Raw genomic sequence first — 11,728 nt, forward strand, 5'->3', positions numbered from 1 at the left:
GACCTCGAGCTCCTGAAGTCCCATTTTTGTGGTACGTAAGGTTTTTTTGCTTTCGAGCATGATGTTCAGTGCGTAGGGTTCGACATTGTTTGGGTTCGCTTACAAGGTCGGTGCCTTGAAGAATGGGGACGTGTTGTTGATGGCTCTGATCGCTTATGGCTGATGCCTAGTAGTCGCGAGTCCAATGAGCATGTTCAGGATCTACTCTCTCAGGGGTACAACTATTACGACGCCCTAGACGTGGCTACTCTCCGATTTGCAGCTCCTCCTTCTACTCCGCCTTCTTAGGATTTCTCTTTTTTTTGTATTGTTTTATGCTTTCATGTTTCTTTTGCGTATGGCGTCCTATGTTTGTTGCCCTCATCTTGCTTGTAGCCTTTGCTTATTTGTAATGAAAGACGAGACCTTTTTGATGTTACTATTGGAAATGTCTTTGACGGTTCTATCCCCCCAGTGACTTTCCTATTGTTTGCGAGAGGGGAGTCATTATCCCTGTTTGGAGACATGTTTGAGTTTGTCTGTTACACTTTAGTGACTACGACCGAGTGGGAGCCCTGCTCGGTTGCTCCACTCGGGTAAATGCCTTAGAACATCAGTTCTCTAGAGGCTTGCTCGTGGTCAAGTGGTGCCACGTGGGCCATCCGGACTCGGAAGCAGCCTTGGAAATTAGAGCGTTCCTGTAAAGGCAGGAATGCGTCCAAGTGGGAGCCCTATTCAGTTGCTCCACTTGGGGAAATACCTTAGAAAATCAGTTCTCTAGAGGCTTGCTCGCGGCCGAGTGGTGCCACGTAGGCCATCCGGACTCGAAGGCAACCTTGGAACTTAGAGTGTTTCTGAAAGGGCAATGATGCGTCCGAGTGGGAGCCCTGTTCGGCTGCTCCACTGGGGAAATGCCTTATAACATCAGTTCTCCAGAGGCTTGCTCGCGGCCGAGTGGTGCCACGTGGGCCAACCAGACTCGGGGGCAGCCTTGGAACTTAGAGTGTTCCTGAAAAGGCAGGGATGCGTCCGAGTGGGAGCCCTGATCGGCTGCTCCACTCGGGGAAATGCCTTAGAACATCAATTCTCCAGAGGCTTGCTCGCGGCCAAATGGTGCCACGTGGGCAATTCGGATTTGGGGACAACCTTGGAACTTAGAGTGTTCCTGAAAAGGCAGTTCGGCCGTCCAACTCTTGACCAGCATGTCATCCACGTAGACCTCCATGTTTCACCCCGATCTACGAGGCTAACATCTTGGTCACCATCTATTGGTAGGTTGCTCTAGCATTCTTCAATCCGAAGGGCATGACTTTGTAGCAGAACAACCCTTGCTTTGTTATGAAGGATGTGTGCTCCTGATCCGTCGAGTGTTTTAATCTAGTTGTACCTTGAGTAAGCATCAATAAACGTCAACAGCTCATGGCCCGCTATGACATCTACTAGTTGGTCGATCTGCGGCCGGGCAAAGCTATCCTTCGGGCAAACCCTGTTCAAGTTGGTGAAGTCCACGCACATCCGTCATTTTCCATTAGCTTTCTTAACCAAGACTACGTTGGACAACCAGTTCGAATAGTGGACTTCTCGGATAAAGGCAGCCCTCAATAGTTTTGCGACTTCTTCTACTGTGGCAGCATAGCGGGCAGCATCCATGGTTCTTTTCTTTTGCCTTATTAGCTTCGTGCTTCGGCCCACGTTGAGCCTATGCATGGTGACTGAGGGATCTATACCTGGCATGTCCTCGTGGGACCAGGCGAATATGTCGGCGTTCTTCTCTAGGAATTCGACCAGGCGCTCATTTTTGCAACTCAACAGCGTAGCCCACGTTGGTGGTTTTTCCCGGCCCTAAGATGGGCACTTCCTCTAACTCTTCGGCCGATGGGATGCCCTTTTCTTTCTCCTCTTCTCTAAGGGCATTCGCGTTTTGATCTTCCTTGGGAGCGGTCTCGGCCGAGAAGGAGGCAAATTCAAATTAGTCATCCGGTGCGCGGATGGCACCTACCATTTTTTGTTCCTTCATGGTAGTGGCATAACATTCCCGTGAGGCTCGCTGTTGTCCGTCCAGTGTCCCCAATTCGTTGAGGAGGGGAAATTTCATAGTTTGGTTGTAGGTGGATAGGACAGCCCTAAAGTGGTGCATCGCCGACCTCCCGAGGATGGCGTTGTAGGCCGGGGGACCGTCAATCACCACGAACTCCTCGATTTGGGTGACTGCTTCTTTCCCTTCCCCAAGAGTGAGGGGCAATTCAATGCTTCCTTTAGGATGAACTCGTTCACCAGAGAAGACGACCAGCGGCGACGCACACCTTTTGAGCTTAGTGACATACCACCCAAGTGTGCGCAGTACTGCTAGGGGTAGTATGTGGTCGATCTCGACGACAACGACGAGGGCGTCGTTGTGTTGTTGGAGCTGGGCGTTCGCTTCCTTGTCGATAAAGGTAACTATTGGTCATGTATCGGCTAGTTTCACGGTTAAGACCTCTAGTGCTCCGAGTTTCCCCCTGACCTGTCAGGCTACGTCTTTCGCTTATTGCTAGATTCCCCTTCCGCCGATTCTCCGCTAGTGGTGAGGATAGCTGGCGGGTGTTGCGTCCACACAATCGTGTTGACAACACGTACAAGTATAAACGAAATTACCGATTGTACCACAAAACGAGGTTGAATCCACAGGGACTTTGGATAATATTTTAAACAATGTTCGCAGATACCAAAAGTGTAAAAACAAAGAAATATAGGTCTTGTGTCGTAACTAAATAATTATAAAAAAACAAAGTAGTAAACACTCTCAACAGCAGACAGACTTCAAACAGCTAATGACAGGAAGAAGGTTACAGCATAGAATAACGGAAATGGATGGTTAACAGATATGAAAAAGTAGGGGAGATTAAACATGTTTTCACTAATTTCTCAACCTATACTCTAGCTTGAAAACATTCATTAATGCCCCACAACTCTCGTTGCTAAGTTCTAAGCAATAAAAACAAGTTCTAGGCATGATTAAGGGACCCCATTCCTGAGCATCCACAAAATACTATAAAAAAGTACTAATCACAAATGAAGCAAGTCGACAAACCGTAAGCCCTCCTAGGTCAATACAGCAGCTAGCAAACAAAACAAGGCGGCCAACAATGTTCAGTAACATATAGGAAAAATAAACAGCTCCATTAAAAAACGAATATAGCAGCTACAAGTTCAATTTCATATCAGTTACAACATATGAATCTCCACCGAAATGGGGGTTAGCTCATGAATGAAGAAGAAAATACAATAGGTAAAAGAAGAAGACAAACCCATCTTAGGGAAATAGCAGAAAACCCGAAGAAGAAGAAGATAACAGTTCGAATGGTAGAGGAATACCCCTTCTATCATCAGCTTTCTACCCTTGAAAATGGAGAGAATCCTCCTCTTTGTCGTTTCAGCTCTAAAAAACATGTTTCTATTCGGATCTATGTGTGGTGGCTAAGGCAACATGTCCTTTTTATATCAGGTCCCGTTTTTGGGCATCCAGTTGAAGATTGTACGGACATGGTAAATTCCCGTGTTTGGCAGTTACTGCTCAGTAATTCCATGCTCCATCTCTTCTTCGCTCCAAGTTTCGTCTTTTCTGCTTCGAACATGCTTCATCCACTCTTCTCTGGATTTAACATTCTCTTTATGCTTAGTCTTCTGCTTCCAACCTGTGCATTTACACCAAAAATAAGAGAATTTAGTGCAATATTTACCTCAAGCATTCAAAACCTAGGACTTTTAGCTCGGATTCTATTTTTTAATCTTATTTAAGCTATTTAGGAGCTAAAACCCACACGCTTTGACAATTCTTTGAATAAAATCACCAAACTAAACAGTAGAATAACTCTCTTTTGGAGTGTTATCACACCCCCAAACTTAAAATCTTGCTTGTCCCCAAGCAATAGCATGCACTTTTTCCTTGTTTTCCAGAGAATAATGTTTGAAACTGATTACGCTTGTTTACATGCGTAAAAAGAAGGTTTTAGATGCTGTTTTTACAATGTTTCAGCTTTGTTTCGGATTTTTCTCGATCGTTTGAGTTCCAATTCATGCAAAATTCATATATTATGGTTTGTGGTTGGCTTATATTGTATTTATGACATTTTAGGACCATTTGGGAGTGCAAATTAATCAAAAGAAGCAAAAAGACGGAAAAACCATCATGGGAGGCGCCAGGCGCCTGGGAAGCCTGCAGAAAAACTGGTTTTCTTCCAACTTTGCCCTTAATGAAACGCGTCTTCCAATGCGTTTTGGTGGTTCCAACCGATGCATACGTGTAGAAGAAGTGTTCCACTATCAGTTTGAGCATGATTTGGTCAGTCAAAAGAGTTGGAAATGGGTGATTCACCATCGTTTTAGGACCTACCTAACCAATTCTGCACAGCTATAAATTCCAGCAACTTCTCCACCAAAATCATCAAGCCTTGCTTCCTTCTCTTGATCATTTTTAGTGCTTCTTTGTTGCTTTCTAAGTACTTTTGAGTTGCTTTCATTAGTTGCTTTTCGTTTTTAAATCCCGAGCACTTTACATTCTTTTATTGAGCTTTGTTTTGTTTCCATTTGTACTTAGTTATTTTCTACTTATTCAAATCTATAAAAATCTAGCACTTTGCTTATCTTCCCTTTGCCTTTACTTTATTTTTAGTTAAGAGAGTTGTGTTTTTGGAGGAAAGAGCACGTGACACTCCCCCTTGCTTGAAAGAGAAGGGCGAAGCTCTCAATCCCGACAAAAACTCTCCGTTAGTTAACTTTTGTTTTTCACACATGCATTCCACATTCAACCATTTTACTTGCTGTATTTTCTTCATTATGTCTTTCTGAATTCCCGTCTCTAGCCTGGTTATGGATAGTTAGCCTTTTATGTCTAAAAAGGGTTGCTAAGAAGAAGTGTTTTTGCTTTCCATTCATTGCTCAACATGTTTTCCCAAAAGTTAAGATTTAGAGAAGGCCACTGTAAGTCTTAACAAGTCAATACTGAAAAGGTTGCTTATTTGCATTGTTGAGTGGTTAAACCGAGGAGAGGAGCGCCTTAGACATAAGGGTTCCGCTTAAGTAGCCTAGACATAGGACCTTAACCCGAGGTTGCGACTATTTCCATCCTAAAACTAAGATATCTCTCATAATAGACATATTAGGGAATGTCTTAGGACTTTGAACTTGCTTAGACATAAGTCAAGTGAGAAGCGTAGTCGTTGGTTTCTAAAGTAAAATGCATATTGTCCTTAGCATGTCCTTGATTCTTTGATGGCTAACTTGAAGTAATTCGGGCTAGGTTTTATTATTATAAGTCCAAATCCCAAATCCAAACCATTATTTGTGACCACTTCCCATTTTACAAGAATCACTCATTCCAACATTCACTATTCTTTAAAACTTTAGAGTTTGGAAATTGTTTAGAAGTCCTTGAGGATCGATACTTGGATACTCCGTCCATTTTATATTACTCTGACAGGTGTGCGCTTGCATCTATATAATTGTTACCACGCTTAGCGCGTGCGTTCAGCATAAACGCCCAGTCAAGTTTTTGGCGCCGTTGCCGGGGACTTTAGTTTTAAAATTATTTTCAAATTCTTTTAGTTTTTATTTTTGTGAATTGTTGTTGGGTGTAAGTTCCATCCACCGTTTTTGTTCTATATTTTTGGTCGTTGATCTCACAAGGGTAAGTTAAAGTGCATGAGCACAAGATCTTTTCTTCTACCCCTTGACCCTGAGATTGACCGGACCCTTCGAAAAACTCGAAAGGAGCAAAGACTTGGAAAACAACTAGAAAAGCAAAAAGAGAGAGAAGGTGAAATTAGTCCTGAAAGTGAGGTAGAGAGTACGAGCACATCAATGGCAGATATTCCACCTCGTGATCCGGTTGATCCACCTGCTGTTAACGGTAATATGAGGGATCATGCAAGAAATGATGAATTCAACCATATCCAGATGGCGGACAACAGAGACGTGGCAATGCGAGAATATGCCGCCACGGCTTTTCAGAACTTTGATTCAGGGATAGTCAACCCTATTCCAGCCCACGCAAACTTTGAGCTTAAACCAATGATCTTCCAAATGTTGCAGACAATTGGACATTTTGGAGGGCAGGAACATGAGGATCCACATGATCATCTGAAATCATTCATTCAAATTGCAAATGCATTTCGATTACCTGGTATAACAGACGATGCTCTGAGACTAACACTTTTTCCATTTTCTTTGAAGGACCAAGCTAGAGCATGGCTCAATGCATTTCCACCGGGATCCATCACCACATGGGGGTCGTTAGTGGAGAAGTTCTTAACAAAATTCTTCCCACCTACTCGCCACGCTGATATCAGAGAGGAGATCATCTCGTTTAGACAGTATGATCGTGAACCTGTTCACGAGGCGTGGGAGAGATTTAAAGAACTAATCAGGAAATGTCCGAACCATGGCTTGCCGGCATGCATCCAGATAGAACATTTCTTTAGAGGCTTAGATCATCCTACTAAGATGATGCTAAACAATGCTGCCAACGGAGCCTTTACAAAGAAGACATTCAACGAGATAGTTGACATCCTAAATGACTTAGCTTCACATAACGAACTATGGTGTTCGCAAAGATCTAGGGCAGCACCAAAGAAGCAAGATCCAGCTGGAGTTTTGGCTCTGGACATTGCGACCTCGATGCAAAAAGAGATGGTTACAATGAACCAGAGGCTGAAAGAGATGGTATTGGGAATAAAAAATCCATTAGCCACGCCGATACAACCTGTGCAGTCGGATTATTGCACTCCTGCCCCTGTTTGCCAAGTCAACGATCTCATTTGTTCATTTTGCAGTGAAAACCATATTTATGATAATTGTCCACATAACCCTGCTTCTGTTTTTTATGTAGGACATGGGAACAATAGGAACTTTAACCCATATTCGAACACCTACAACCCAGGTTGGAGGCACCACCCTAATTTCTCATGGGGAGGACAAGGAGGTTCGAGCGGTTTTAATCAAGGGCAGAGCCAACAGAACAAGCAGCCCTATGTTCCACCTACACAGCAATACATCCCACCACCGCAACAGCAGTACAATCAGAGAACACAGACTCCACCAGTTCAAAATAACAACTCAAATCTTGAGAATATGATGAAGAAGTACATGGCCCGAACCGACGCAGTGATACAATCCCAAGCGGCATCAATGAGGAATTTCGAGACCCAATTGGGACAGCTCGCCAATGAATTGAAGAATAGACCACAAGGTTCTTTTCCAGGCCATACTGAATTACCAAAACGAGAAGGGACAGAACAGTGCAAGGCTGTCACCCTCAGGAGTGGACTGGCATATGATGGACCAACAATGCCAACAACAGATGTACAGATTCCGTCCACTGAACCAATTGTAAAGATACCAGAAAATCCAACAACACCAGAAAAAGAGAATATTAGAAAAGGTAATAAGGACACCCCGAGTGTTCCTCCACAGGTACAGCCTTCTTTTACTCATACTCCCCCGTTTCCACAAAGATTAGTTAAGAAAAATAATGATTCCCAGTTTAGAAAATTTTTAGATATTTTAAAACAACTGCATATAAATATACCATTAGTATAGATGCTCTAGAACAGATGCCAAATTATGCTAAGTTTTTGAAAGATATAGTTTCTAGGAAGAAAAAAATAGGAGAGCATGAACTGGTAGCCATGACAAAATGTAGTAGTGAAGCTGTAGGCAGCCCGCTACCCATGAAATGTAATGATCCTGGCAGTTTTACCATTCCATGTTCCATAGGAGGAAAAAACTTAGGTAGGGCATTATGTGATCTAGGCGCTAGCATTAATCTTATGCCATTATCAGTTTTCAAATCTTTAGGCATAGGAGAAGCTAGACCTACTACGGTTACCCTCCAACTAGCAGATAGATCTATCATAAGACCTGAGGGAAAGATAGAAGATGTTTTAGTCCAGGTGGACAAATTCATTTTCCCTGCGGACTTTATCATTCTAGATTGCGAGGCAGACTTAGACGTTCCCATTATTTTGGGAAGACCATTTCTAGCCACTGGGGATACAGTTTTTAATGTGAGGAAGGGAGAAATTACAATGAGGGTAAATAATGAAGAAGTTAAATTTAACGTTCTAGACGCCATGAAATTACCAGGAGACTTTGAAGAGTGCTCTGCTATAAATAGCTTGAATCCTGTTATGTTTGATGAGTTTTATGACTTATTAGTTACAGAGATTGAAGAAGAGCTTAATAAGATAGCAGAAGGACCAGAAGATGTGGCTAATCCTATTGAAAAAATACAAAAAGAAGAATGCAAGTCGTTACTTCCGTCCATAGTGGAACCACCCACGTTGGAGCAGAAGCCATTGCCGTCGCATTTGAAATATGCGTATCTAGGGGATAACGACACTTTACCAGTTATTATAGCTTCCAATTTATCACCTACTAATGAATATTCTTTATTGCAGATTTTGGAGAAGCACAAAAAGGCCATTGGATGGACGATAGCAGATATCCGAGGGATAAGCCCAGCCTTTTGCATGCACAAAATTCTATTGGAAGAAGATGCTAAGAACTCTATTGAGAGTCAAAGGCGGTTGAACCCGAAGATGAAAGAGGTTGTAAGGAAAGAAATTCTTAAATGGCTTGACGCCGGTGTTACATACCCAATATCCGACAGCAGCTGGGTAAGCCCAGTACAGTGTGTACCAAAGAAAGGGGGTATAACCGTGGTGGCCAACGAGAAGAATGAGCTCATCTCAACCCGAACTGTGAGCGGGTGGAGAGTTTGCATTGACTATCGCAAACTCAACAAGGTAACGAAGAAAGACCATTTTCCTCTCCCGTTTATTGACCAGATGCTCGACCGTCTGGCAGGTAAGGATTTCTATTGTTTTTTAGATGGATATTCGGGTTATAATCAAATTACTATTGCTCCAGAAGACCAAGAGAAGACAACATTTACGTGTCCGTATGGTACGTTCGCTTTTAGGCGAATGCCCTTTGGACTATGCAATGCACCCGCGACTTTTCAGAGGTGTATGATGGCCATCTTCTCTGACATGGTAGAAAATATTCTAGAAGTTTTTATGGATGACTTTTCTGTTTTTGGAAATTCTTTCGACGCTTGTTTAGTTAATTTGGAGAGAGTATTGGAGAGATGTGAACAAACAAACCTAGTCCTAAATTGGGAGAAGTGTCATTTCATGGTACAAGAGGGTATTGTTTTGGGTCACAAAATTTCCAAGCAAGGAATAGAGGTAGACCACGCTAAGATAGACATCATTTCAAAGCTACCTCCTCCTACAAATGTCAAAGGGATTAGAAGTTTTTTAGGGCATGAGGGATTTTACCGCCGCTTTATAAAAGACTTTGCTAAAATTTCTAAACCCTTGTGTCAATTGCTAGAACATGATAGACCATTTGTTTTTTATGATGACTGTTTAAAATCATTTGAAATGTTGAAAGTTGCTCTAAGTTCAGCTCCTATAATTATCGAACCTAATTGGGATTTACCTTTTGAGCTCATGTGTGATGCTAGTGATTATGCAATAGGAGCTATGTTAGGTCAACGTAAAAACAAGATCTTGCATCCTGTGTATTATGCTAGTAAGACTCTGACCGGTGCACAACTCAATTACACTACTACTGAGAAGGAACTGTTAGCAGTTGTGTTCGCCTTTGATAAGTTCAGGTCTTACTTGATAGGCACAAAAGTCATTGTTTTTACTGACCATTCTGCTTTAAAATATTTATTTGCTAAAAAAGATGCTAAACCACGTTTGATACGGTGGATTTTGTTACTTCAAGAGTTTGATATTGAAGTTAGGGACAGGAAAGGTACTGAAAACCAAGTTGCTGATCACCTGTCTAGATTGGAATCCCCGCTCTGTGACGATGGAACTGTTATACGTGAACAGTTTATTGACGAGCAAATCTTGCGAGTTGATTCAGTTCCGTGGTATGCCGATATAGCAAATTATTTGGTAAGTCGAATAGTTCCTTATGAGTTCAACAAGCAACAGGTAAAGAAATTTCTAAATGAAGTTCGATGTTATCGTTGGGATGAGCCTTTTTTATATAAGCTAGGACCTGACAATATCTTATGCAGGTGTGTCGCAGAAGAAGAGCACGAGGCGATATTAGACGCTTGTCATATGTCTCCATATGGAGGACATTTTGCAGGACACAAAACCGCAACCAAAGTTTTGCAAAGTGGGTTCTTTTGGCCCACTCTCTTCAAAGATGCACATAAGTTTGCCCAGGTTTGTGACAAATGCCAACGGACAGGTAATATATCTAAACGCCACGAAATGCCTCAAACCCCGATCCTAGAGATTGAAATATTTGATGTGTGGGGTATAGATTTTATGGGTCCATTTCCATCTTCTAATGGTAAGCTTTATATATTGTTAGCAGTAGATCATGTTTCGAAATGGATAGAAGTCATTGCAACTGCTACCAATGATTCCAAAGTTGTCATTCGTTTTCTGCAAAAGCACATTTTTACGCGTCATGGAACCCCGCGTTGTCTGATAAGCGATGGGGGGGCTCATTTTGTGAATAGGTCTATGCAAAAGTTGCTGACTAAATACAATGTGCGTCATAGGGTTGCAACAGCATATCATCCTCAGTCGAATGGGTTAGCCGAAATATCTAATAGGGAGATAAAAAACATTTTAGAAAAAACTGTAAATCTTAACCGTAGGGATTGGTCTTTTAAGCTTGATGATTCACTTTGGGCATATAGGACATCATTTAAGACTCCCCTCGGCATGTCCCCCTATAGGCTAGTTTTTGGAAAAGCATGTCATTTGCCTCTTGAGCTAGAATATAAAGCATTTTGGGCTACTAAGAAATTAAATTTTGATTTGTTGGCTGCAGGTGAAGCGAGGAAGTTACAATTGTTGGAATTAGAAGAACACATGCACTTTTCTTATGAGAATGCTAAGTTGTTTAAGGAAAAAACTAAACAGTGGCATGATAGGCGTCTTCGGCCGAACAATCTTCAAGAAGGTGATCTGGTTCTGTTATTCAACTCTAGGTTGAAACTTTTCCCTGGAAAACTTAAGTCTAGATGGTCTGGTCCCTTTCAAATTTTTAAAGTCTACCCATATGGGGCAGTGGATCTAGTTGACTCTAAGGGAAATGTTTTTAAAGTAAATGGGCAGAGACTTAAGCCGTATTTTGGAGAACCAGTGGATAGAGGAAAAACCTCTATTCAACTTTCAGGTCAATAAATTTTTGCGAAAAATGTTTTTTCCTTCTTATCCGTTTTTGAAAGAACAAAAGTAAAGGAAGGAAGTCTTTGTATCTTGTATTTTCTTTTTTGTTTAATTATAAAGTTTTTCTTATTAAGAGAATGTTTGTGAAAACGTTGAAAAAAAAAAGAAAAAAAGAAAACGTTGAAAAAAAAAAATAAATCACGCAGGCGCCTGGCGCCTGCCCTGTTTTTCCAGCATTTCGAAAACTCTCAGGTTCAAGAAGTCGTGCAACATATCTACAACTTAAGGGCTTCATTGGATTTTGCGGTTTTACCTTCATAGCCTCCAGCGCTAGCTGCTATCCTTGGTCATCCATCTCCCAGCACTGACACTGATCCTAGTCCACAACCTCCGACTTCATGAAGGGGAGGTTCCTTCTTTGCTATTTTTTGTGTTTTCTTCTTTTGGTTAATGACGTAGTGTGCATATTCTAGCATTACTACGCATGTTTTTTTTGTATTGATTATGTTTTGAGCTTAGTTGAAGCATGAATAAATTAGTATCGTTTATCTTCTGAT

The 11,728-nt window shown here is 41.8% G+C and overlaps 1 non-coding gene across 1 annotated transcript; it reads right to left on the reverse strand.

Moving 5' to 3' along the window:
* Window positions 1–6,297: 6,297 nt before the first annotated feature.
* On the reverse strand, window positions 6,298–6,404 carry LOC148207814 (small nucleolar RNA R71). The gene has a single exon (XR_015787635.1). It is a non-coding gene; the product is annotated as a small nucleolar RNA R71 (small nucleolar RNA).
* Between the last annotated feature and the right edge of the window lie 5,324 nt (window positions 6,405–11,728).

The sequence above is a fragment of the Momordica charantia genome, unplaced genomic scaffold, assembly GCF_013281855.1.
Source record: "Momordica charantia cultivar OHB3-1 unplaced genomic scaffold, Mcharantia_2.0 BLBB01000061.1, whole genome shotgun sequence".
NCBI lineage: Eukaryota > Viridiplantae > Streptophyta > Magnoliopsida > Cucurbitales > Cucurbitaceae > Momordica > Momordica charantia.